The 11,216-nt window shown below is 37.0% G+C and overlaps 1 pseudogene; it reads right to left on the bottom strand.

Annotated features, from left to right (window-relative positions):
• Positions 1-8,736: 8,736 nt before the first annotated feature.
• LOC101609663 lies at positions 8,737-9,440 on the bottom strand (annotated as a pseudogene).
• Between the last annotated feature and the right edge of the window lie 1,776 nt (positions 9,441-11,216).

Genomic DNA, 11,216 nt, shown 5'->3' with positions numbered 1-11,216 from the left:
GGCTCCCAGCCACTGCAAACGAACTCCAGACGCCTGCGCCTCCTTGTGCATCTGGCTAACGTGGGACCTGGGGAACTGAGCCTAGAACTGGGGTCCGTAGGCTTCACAGGCGAGCGCTTAACCGCTAAGCCATCTCTCCAGCCCTCTTTATACCTTTTCTTGGGTCAGAGAAGTTACAAAACCACCCTCCTATCATCAGTACCTGCATCAGATTCATATATAAGAAGTCCGAAAACTATTAATTTGTTAAGCTATAGAAATAATGACAAAGTGTTTATTGCACAACACTTATCTAATAATGTATCAATATTATCCACTTTATACACATGAGGAAATAGATGCTTAGAGAGCTAAGAAACTCTCCAAAGGTAAATGGAAATTTCCAAGTGTAACCAAAATTGTCTACTTTGGAGCTTATAGTCTTGACTCACATTTTACTTATCTTTTGGAAAATGATGTTAACAAGGGCAATGACAGTAGTGCTGGCCTGTTTCCAAAGTTACTTAGTATTGCAGCAGAAAACCAGCCACAAGGTAAATAGAAGGCAATAAACAAATGTAGTCAGAAAGCTTCATTGGATTTTGAGAAGGAGCCACAAATTTCCAAGAAGCCAGCAGGGAAGTTGTAATGGGATATTAGAGTTACAGGCATCTATGCAAGAAGGAAGTGAATTACAAATCTTGACTTGACACATTCATTCACTGCTTCTTTTGACACACATCAGTGGAATGCTCTTGATGTGCTAGTGCCTCTTCTTCCAAATCAAACTACTCATGGAGTTGTTCTAATTGTGATAATACTGTCAACAAAGTAAGCAGAATCTACCTGATGTTACACTGCAAGAAGATCTATGGAGAATAGTAAAGTACCTACTACAAAGTACAGAATGAAGAAGCAAAATTTGCACTCTCTGTCTCTCCGTGACGCACTACACTTCCCAGAACCTAAGATGAAAAACTTCCACCAGATCAAGGTTGATTTTTCCTACTCCTATCACTTATTTGTTTTAAGTCCCTGCAAATTATTAACTTTTCAAGTTGAGATTTTGCAAGGGCTTTTCTCAGCCTGCATCTCCCTCACTCTGCCATGTAATGTTGTGGCATCTGTCATATCTGCTTTCCATTCTGCCCTCCAAAACAAAGGGCCTGTTCTTGGCTCGTTGTGAGTCCACTACTCAGATTATCCTGGACAACCCCTCTGATATTGGCCCACTTACTTTATGCCTCCAGGTTCAGTTCTTTCCTATTCCTTTAAAGATCAATCCTTATTACAAGTGTGTGTATTTTAGTCAAAGCTACCTCAATATCCTGCTTCTATTAATACTGGCTATGGGAACTTGTAAAATAACTTATGCTAGGTAACATGAAATGGGTATACTGATTAAGAAATATTTTGGAGTCATTACCTAGATAAAGAAGCTGGCACTAGACAATAAAGCAATGCAAGATGGACATTAAAGATCTCAGATAAGACAACAAATTTAAGGCTATCACTAAAGAGGTATAAGGACAAAGATAGGAAATTAAAGGAACAGGGGATGTTAATTTGAGGCTAGCGGAATTCGTAAGTACTGAACATAAATTCAAGACCAGCTATAGAACTGAACACGTTCTGGACAAACAGGTTCTTTCTTTCATATTATGTGTAATTTTTTTTTATATATTTCAGTTAACATTTTTTTCTTTTTTTTAATTTGTACATAAACTCTGATTATGGTGGCTAAGTTTATTCCAGTTATTAGAAGCTATTTAAAATAAAAATAATAATTCTTGAAAGCATATGAATGACAAAAGATTTTAGAGTTGAGACATCAATGAAGTGACTAATGGGAAATGTCAAAAAAATTTCAAAATGTTCTGTCTGTGAAATAATTATGACATTTTAGGTCTGGGGTATTTGGGGTAAGAAAGGTGGATAGGCGCTGGGCAGTCATAAGCATATAATATTATGTATATGTGGCATTTTGGCAACCAAGGAATCAATTTAATCAATTTTCTCCTTCTTAATCGTACTAAAACATCCTTTTAAAGTTCTACTTCTTTTCATATTTTTTTGCATAAATCAGTGACTCTTCTCTAACCAAGAGAGAGGTAAATGAGTTAATTTTGTATAGTCTAATATTGTGTGCTTGACTTTTTAACTCATAATTCTGGGGATAAAAAAGTCTGAAAGTTTCTGAGACATAGGCAATTATCATGTGTCAAATCAAATTAATCAGCATATAATACCACTTTTGCTTATTCCTTGCCTAGTTTTCTAGTTCCCCTTTGGTTTTATGCACTTAATATTATGCTACTAAATATGTTATTGCTTACATGTACCTGAATTGTTTTCTATTTTTTCTCATTTTTGATCAGCTTCAGGAAAAAGGCTTTATCAAATGTAGCAATGAGATACATGAATACTAGCATTGGGTATAGATTAGCATTCTGGGTCTAACACTTGTTTATCCTCTCTAGGCCTGAGTTTGCTTATTTAGAAAATGGAAGTGATAAAATAGTGCCTACATAATAGAATTGTGTGGTAAGTTCCTGGAGAATGTTGTCTCAGTATTATACAAAATTACTATTTAGAAACTACACATTCATGTCCTTTCCTTTTTTTTTTTTTTTTTTTACAATCCTGTTGCAAAGAATAATCCTGTTTTGCAGAAACAGCATCCAGACAAGAGATTTTATTGTGTTGAGTGGGATAATAGGTAAAGCTGTGACATAAGTGAAATACCTCAAAATGGTTAGCTCATTTTATACAAGATAGGACGAGAAAATATTGCTAGGGTCTAATTTAAATTTCTTTTCAATAATGTTTTCCTATTGGTCTGCATGTCATATTATAGTGTTATTAACCATATAATACTATAATATAATTTACCAGAGACAACAGGATTTTTTGGTATTCACCAAAGTTGAGTGTGTGAGAGGTATGAGGGCATCTTTCTCTGATCTGGTATCCAGAGCCCAGATGAAACAGCCTATTTAAGCTTTTCCAGACTCTTTCAATTTCTAGGTGATGCTGATCAAAGTTCCCTCTGTACTCACTTCATTTTTTTTTTTTGTAATCCAGTCTTTATCACTAATTCATATATAGTTCAATTACTGCCCTGAATAGCCACTATGGTTCATGACATTCCCATTGGCTTGTCACAGAGTTATAAACACACTAGTAGTATTGTTTAACTAGTGTTTACTTTGAAAACACAGAATCTCTTTAAACAGAATCTCCATTTACTCTTTTTCTCTTTGTGTGCTGATAGCTCCAACTTTGCTTCCTATGGAGTTCAAATGCCTCTTCTTTGATTCTATAGCAGAGAAAAATATCTGAATTTAATAAAAGTGACTTTATTAGTGTAACAGCTTTTCTAATTCTTAATTTTAAGTTATATTCCAGGTATTTCATACATCTGCAGAAGCCAAATTTATTCAGCCATGGATTTTTTTTTTCAAAGAATGCTATCCATTTGCTCCTCAAAAACACTACTTTTGGGCTGGGGAGATGACCCAGAGGTTAAGAGTTCTTATTGCTTAAAATGAGGGCATCTCTGACTGGAGACCAATAAGTTTGACTCCCCAGAATTCATGTAAAAATAAACTGAACATAGTTATGAACATCTGTAACCCCAGTATGTAGGTAATGGAGACTTGAGAATTCAGAGAATTGCTGGGGCTCACTGATGGACAGTAGCACCAGATTGAGGGAGAGACCCTTTCTAAAGGAAATACATGGATGAACAGATAGGAGAACCCCAATGTCCTCCTTTGGGCTATGCATTTACACACATGCATACACAACACATATTGTATGCACACACACACACACATACACACACTGCTTTTGTTGAGGGTTTGAAAATGACTACATTTTTGATGTGTGGATATACATACAAAGCTCTAGTCAGTAGTTGACCCTGAGTAGTAGGGGTGAGTGAGGGTAGAAGTAGAGGAAGTTATAAGAGCATAAGGCATTTAATTTTAATCTTATATACTTCCTCTTTTCAAAAAGGGGGCATGTGACATTTTCACAGTAATGGAACCTTAGAAAATTTTCCCTTTCTTATTCCTTCTCTCTCTCTCTCCCTCTCTCTCTCTCTCCTCTCTTCTCAAATAAATATTTCTTTCCTTCCAAAGGTATTTACTTACATAAGTCATTTAAATCATCTTCGTATTTAGGTATTTTATCAAGCTGCAATCTAAAATTATTATAATCATTTTCTTGAATGTGCCATTGACTTTCTGTGTTCATCAGTGGCAATGGTGTACAGTTCAGAGACAAAGCTGTTGCTTCAGCCTGCCCCAGCCTAAGGAGTTGTTTTTCAGAGTCCTTCTTATGTGAGTTTGGGATTCTTGACTTCACCACAAAAAATAAATAAATAAATAAAATAACCATAGGGCAAGCCTGTATGAAGCATAGCTTGAATTTATTAAGAATATATTTCATAATTGACTTAAGCATGGAATTTAAGAGACATGTTCAAGGGAAGAGTAAGAAAAACCAAACATAAGTATGCACTTCTGTCATAGGAAACTTTTTTTCCCTGGGGAGAAACAAGCATACCTATTCACCCCAGATCTTCCTCAGATGATAGACCAAAGTGTGACTGTATCAAAACAAGTTTTGTTGAACAAATGAGTTTATTAGGCTAACTTTCAGAGTAGGGGGAGGGGTTGCTTATGGGAGCAATGGATAACTTAATGGCAGTTGCATCACTGAAAAGTCCAACACAGCATAAGTGATGTTAGTCAGGAGTAACAGAACTGGTAGAATGAATTGCATTTAAAAAGGAATTTATTAGCCAAGTGTAGTGGTACATGTTTTGAATACCAGCACTTGGGAGGCAGATATTGGATGAGGATAGCTATATATTTGAGGCCAAGCTGAGACTACATAGTAAATTCCAGGTCAGCCTGGGCTAGTATGAGACCCTACCATGAAAAAACAAAAGAAGAAAAAGAAAGAAAAGGAATTCATTAGGTTAGCTTAAGGCAGTCCGACAATAGCAGTCTGCAGGTTTGAGAGTTAAGGATCCCAGTAGCTACCCAGTCCACATGGCTGGATACCACAGCAGACTCAATCCAGCACAGAAGGTCTGAAAGCTTCCTGGAGAGCTGCTGGTCTTAAGTCCATGCTGGAAGGCTGAGAAAACGTTGTTCCAATGTTGAGAAAGGATAGCCGAACAGGATAGATGTATGTACAATTGAAGGTACCAACAAGTAGTTTAGGCAGCCAGGTGGGAGGAAGGGGCTCCTTTCTCCCAGAGCTTCCATATATAAAGCTCCTCTCCAGGAGGACCACCCATTCTTGGGGAAGGATTCTGTCATAGTCAGCTACATATTGCTGGGCTGAAACTCCAAACTAGACACAGTTTATGGAAGGGAGGATTTATGTGAAGCTTACAGATCCAGGGGAAGTCAGGAGAAGCTGGCTTCCCTTCACAGAGAGAAGCAACCAGTACCAGCACCACCAAAAGCAAGCACACACCAGGAACTCCGGGCAGAGCTCAAGCACTCTGCATACCTTTCTGCTGGAAACAAACAAGTCTCCAGTAATGCCATTAGGCTAGACTCCAACATCCACCCCCAGTGACACCCCCTCCAGCCAGGCTGTTGTAAATCCAAGTCAAAATATTAATAAAATATTTGAGTCTATTGGGGTACACAAATTCAAACTACTACAGTCTCATTCTGGGGAAAGGTCTTCCTCCTTCAGTTAATCCTTCCTGGAAGCAACCTCAGAGATCCACTCAAGAGGAATGTTGGTAGATTACTAAACAGAGCAAGTTGATGACAGAACTTAACCATCATGAATGGCAACTCATGGGCATTGCATCACTGGAGCAGGCAGCTTTGCTGGTTGGAGAGTCTTTAACATAGAACAAGACTTGGAGAAACTCTGTAGGGCAGGTGATCATCATCCACCTCCATACTTTATTAACATAGGGTTCACTCTTGGTATTGTCTGTTTTATGAGCTTGCATGAATATATAATGTCATGTATCTTCTATTGTAGTATCATAAAGAGTATTTTCACTTCCTGAAAATTTTCTGTTCTTTACCTATTCATCTGAGCTAGACAGCTCAAGAGAAGCAAGGTTTATTCACTGTTTTGGGGATTTCAATCAATTATGGCAGGAAAGGAATGACAGCATTCATGACATGTAGGAGTATGAGTAGAGACTCATCACATCACTGGGGCCCAAACAAGGTGATGGGCTATAACCTTCAATGGTCTGCCCCTACTTCTGCCAGGTAAGCTACAGTTTTAACACTCTAAAAAATCTTCTGTGTTCTTGTTCTATCTGTTCATCCCCCTCCACCTGCCCCAGGTCCTTGACAACCACTGACCTTTTTTTCACTGTCACTTATTTTGCCTTGTCAAGACTGTCATATAATGTAAATCATATATATAGTATGTTACTTTTGTAGACTAGCTTCTTTGACTTAGCAATATACATTTAATTTTCATATATATTTTTTCATGGCTTGATAGCTCAATTATTCTTATTGATAACTAATCATAGTATATATGCTATATATTTTCATTTCTTGAATTATACCTTGCTTACTTCCAGGTTTGACAAATGTGAATTAAGTTGCTATAAATAGTAACATGCATGTATTTGTATTGATACAAATGGTTATAGTATGGGAGTGCAATTTCTGAATTATATAAGCAAATTATATTTATCATTGTAGGAAACATCCAAACTGCCTTCCAGAGTACCATGTTGTCCTCAAGGAAAAGTTTTGTTGCCACTCATCCTTTGTCACCCACCCTTTGACATTATCAGCATTTTAGAAAAATATTTTAGCAAGCTTATAGGTTTGTAGTAATATCTTAATATAGAATGAATTTGAATTTTCCTCATGGAAAATGAAATTGAGCATCTTTCAGTAATCATATTTTCCATCTATATATCATATATATTTTTGAGGTATATGTTCATGTTTTTGTCTATTTTAAAATTGTGTGTGATAAAATATGCACAACATACAATTTACCATTCTAACTAGTTTTCAGAATACAGCATATCATTGTTAGGTAATTCACATTATTGTGCAGCTAACCTGAAATTATTTCATTCCTCAAAAGTGAAAGTCTATATCCATTAAACAACATTCTATTGTCCGACCTGCCTTCCCCATCTTCTATAACACACCATTCTACTTACTCTATTTTAAGCACTCTAGGTAATTTGAATAAATAGGATCACACACTATTTGTCCAAATTTTCCCATTTAAATTTGATAATTTTGTTATTCTGTATTATTTATTCTTCTTATACAAGACATTTGAACAGGGCTGGAGAGATGGCTTAGCGGTTAAGCACTTGCCTGCAATGCCTAAGGACCCTGGTTCGAGGCTCGATTCTCCAGGACCCACGTTAGCCAGATGCACAAGGGGGCACATGCGTCTGGAGTTCGTTTGCAGTGGCTGGAAGCCCTGGAGCACCCATTCTCTCTCTCTCACTCTGCCTCTCAAATAAATAAAATGAAAAAAAAATTTAAAAAGACATTTGAACAAATGAATAAAAAGTGATATATGTCATAATTAGTAATGGCCAAAACATATTTTCTTTTTATTCCCCACATAAATAAACCAATGACATCTTCAGAAATACACTCATCCTACCCATTTTTCTTTTAATTTAAAAAAAGTCAATTATTTTAGCTTGACAATTTTCAACAATGAATTATAAAAATAAGTAATCTAAGACTACTCAGGGACCAAAATGTTTAAATCAGTATTTTTTTTTGTTCATTTTTATTTATTTATTTATTTGAGAGCGACAGACATAGAGAGAAAGACAGATAGAGGGAGACAGAGAGAATGGGCGCGCCAGGGCTTCCAGCCACTGCAAACGAACTCCAGATGCATGCGCCCCCTTGTGCATCTGGCTAACGTGGGACCTGGGGAACCGAGCCTCGAACCGGGGTCCTTAGGCTTCACAGGTAAGCGCTTAACCGCTAAGCCATCTCTCCAGCCCTAAATCAGTATTTTTAAAAAATGCAAGCGTTAAAAAAAAATGCAAGTGTTGGTCGGGCGTGGTGGCGCATGCCTTTAATCCCAGCACTTGGGAGGCAGAGGTAGGAGGATCGCTGTGAGTTTGAGGCCACCCTGAGATTACATAGTAAATTCCAGGTCAGCCTGAGCTAGAGTGAGACTCTACCTTGAAAAACCAAATAAATAAATAAATAAATAAATAAATAAATAAATAAATAAATAAATAAAAGCAAGTGTGTGTATACATACATACATATACATACACACAATGTTAGTATAAGTCACAACACCTTAGAAGTGTGAGTACACACCAGAAAGCTCAGAACAAAGAGCCAGTATATCCACATGCACAGCCAAGTATTCTATGAAAGTCAGAAGGCATTGGGACCTAATTCACAAATTAATCCCTTTACACAAAAAGACAGTGTTTCATAACAATCCAGAATACACCCACTGCTCAGGAGATACACACATCACTACTGCTGAGGTCACATTGAGTAACAATTTAGGAATCCAAATTTATCTCCAGAACTTATAAACCTGGAGTACAAATTTGAAGACAAACAGTACAAATAGCACTTGAGTGGAACCTGCTTGCAGCAATCCTTTTTTTCTTTCCTTTAAGGTTAAAGAAAATCTGTACATGAGCAAGGAAATTAAGTCTCAAAATAAAATATCCTCTACAGAGAGCCAAGGGGTACAGTCAGATTCGATGTTGAGAATATGTTGTATAATGTTCTATTCCACAGCTTTACTTTCTTGTGAATCTCCATGGTTGGGATCCATTCTTTGTGAAATTAACTTCTCATAGACAGCTTTCTTGATTGATAAATACTGTGATATTTCACTGGGTTCTGTGAAGAGGGAAGGTAGAACATGCATTAAGTTAACAATTTTGATTTCTCATGATATATATTCTCATAGCATGTAGGTGTTGTCAGCCTCGTGGTAAAGCCTTGTGCCATTCATTCTGATGAGAACCCCATCAATTCTCAAGAAAACTGCAACAACAGAAAAAAAGCTAGAAGGCATTATTCTAATTTTCACACTCAAGCTTGAAACTCCATGACCATGTAGTTCATCTTCAAATAAGAGAACTTCTTAAAAATTTAATATGTTCTCTGGCTTTTAATTTTCTGTATCCATATGATCTGTTGTAGGTACAACTTTTAACTTAAGAGATTCTCCAAGTAATGCCCCTTTATGGTCTGTTGTGTAGGTTCAGTCAGATGGCTAAACAGCTTCTTTGGAATGAATGTTCACCTTCTGCCCTACTTTCCTGCCACTTTTTAGCACAAGCTACTTTAAGCATTCCTTGATAGTTTACACATTTTAGCACATCTGTAGCATTGATTTCAATCCCAAAGCCAGAGCCAGGCTGGATCCTTAGAATGTTGTCTCCAAACATCATTTCAGGGAGAGATGGCATGTGCAACTCATCAGCTAACAGACTCGAGGGGGATTCCATGATGGCAGGGGAAAATGATGGCATGAGCAGAGGGTGGACATCACCTCCTGGCCATCATCAAATGGGCAACATAGCAGGAGAGTGTGCCCAAATTTGATAACTTTTAATTAACACATAAAATTGTATATGTCTACAGTATGCAACATAATGGACCAATACGTGTACAAATTTTGTAATATTCCATTCACCCTAATCACATCTATATTCTCAAACAACCAAAAATCTTTCTATTAAGCCGGGCTTGGTGGTGCACACCTTTAATCCCAGCACTCAGAAGTCAGAGGTAGGAGGATTTCCATGGGTTTGAGGCCACCCTGACACTCCATAGTGAATTCTAGGTCAGTCTGGCCTAGGGTGAGACCCTACCTCAAAAAGCAAAAAAAAAAAAAAAAAAAAATCTTTTGCTTTAAGTTTTAAATGCTAAAGTGTATAACAATAATAAATATTAAGGGATATTACTTTTGGCATAAAATCACCAGTTGTTCATCATTTTTTAATACACATTAATTCTTTTGTGGTTGACAGGTGGCATACCACTTCCAGGAAGGTCTTGATCTGCTTGTCTGTGTTCAATAGCTTCAGCAAGTGTTCCACTAGCAGTGCATTAAGGTTGCCCCACCCCCTCCATCTGTGCCAGGGCTGTCACTGTAGCCTGCTTGCTTGATACAATATCTTTGGGTGCTAGACTCATCTAGCTTTCCTTTTTGTTAAGTTGTCTTTTTTAGTTGAGAATATTAACACATAAACATATCATAATGTGATCACATTCCTGTCCCATTAACTTCTTTTGTTCCCCTCCAACATTCTTATTTCACTAGGCCTCTCCTCTTTCCAAGTAGTTCTTCTGTTTTGATGTCTCATTTCTTTTGTCCTCCTACATCCCCCATGTCAAAATGTGGATGGGTTCAGGATTGTTCAGAACTTGTGGGTATATCAGCAACTTTGGGATGTGGGATCATGAATGCACCAGTTGGTTCATGTTGGGAGGACAGTGCCCCAAATACTGTGCACATATTTTGGAAATCAGCATGGCAATTCATTAAAAATTAAGATGCAACTATCATATAACACAGAAAACCTACTACTAGGCATATATCCAAAAGAAATGAAACCATTATATTTAAGAGGTGTGTATACACCCATGCTTATTTTATCAATTTTTGTACGAACTACAAAATGTAGATAAATTATGTGTCCATCAACTACTAACTAATAAAATGACCAAATGTGATATATATATTTACAAAAGTCATGAAATCCATATTGTGAAGACATGAATGAAAGTTGAGATTTTATGTTAAGTGAAATAGGCCAGGGGAAGAAAGACAAGTACCACATGAACACATTCATATGTTGATCTCATAGAAGAGGATAATAATATTTACTAGAGGCTGAGAAGATTAAGTAAGATGGAGGGAAGGTTAGGTTAAAGGCATGATCATTATATTCCTCTTAAATTATAAATTGCATGTATACATGTCTACTGTTTTAATTAAAATGATTTCACAAGTGTTGAGGCTAATTACCAAGCTTTTTTATTAATTAATTTTGTACTCAGCAAATACAGTCAATTTGGTACCATTATTAGGTTCATCCATTACCTACTCCCTCCCCTTGGCCCTCCTTGTTGAGGTATATGGGTCATGCATTGTGGAGTTAGCCCACAGTTATGGGTAGGATAAATGTCTGCATATCATTACCCAACATGTGTCTCTGACATTCTTTCCACCCCCTCGTCCTCAAAATTTCC

This window comes from Jaculus jaculus, chromosome X (assembly GCF_020740685.1).
Source record: "Jaculus jaculus isolate mJacJac1 chromosome X, mJacJac1.mat.Y.cur, whole genome shotgun sequence".
In the NCBI taxonomy this organism is placed as follows: domain Eukaryota; kingdom Metazoa; phylum Chordata; class Mammalia; order Rodentia; family Dipodidae; genus Jaculus; species Jaculus jaculus.
This window is presented reverse-complemented; position numbering and strand designations above follow the sequence as displayed.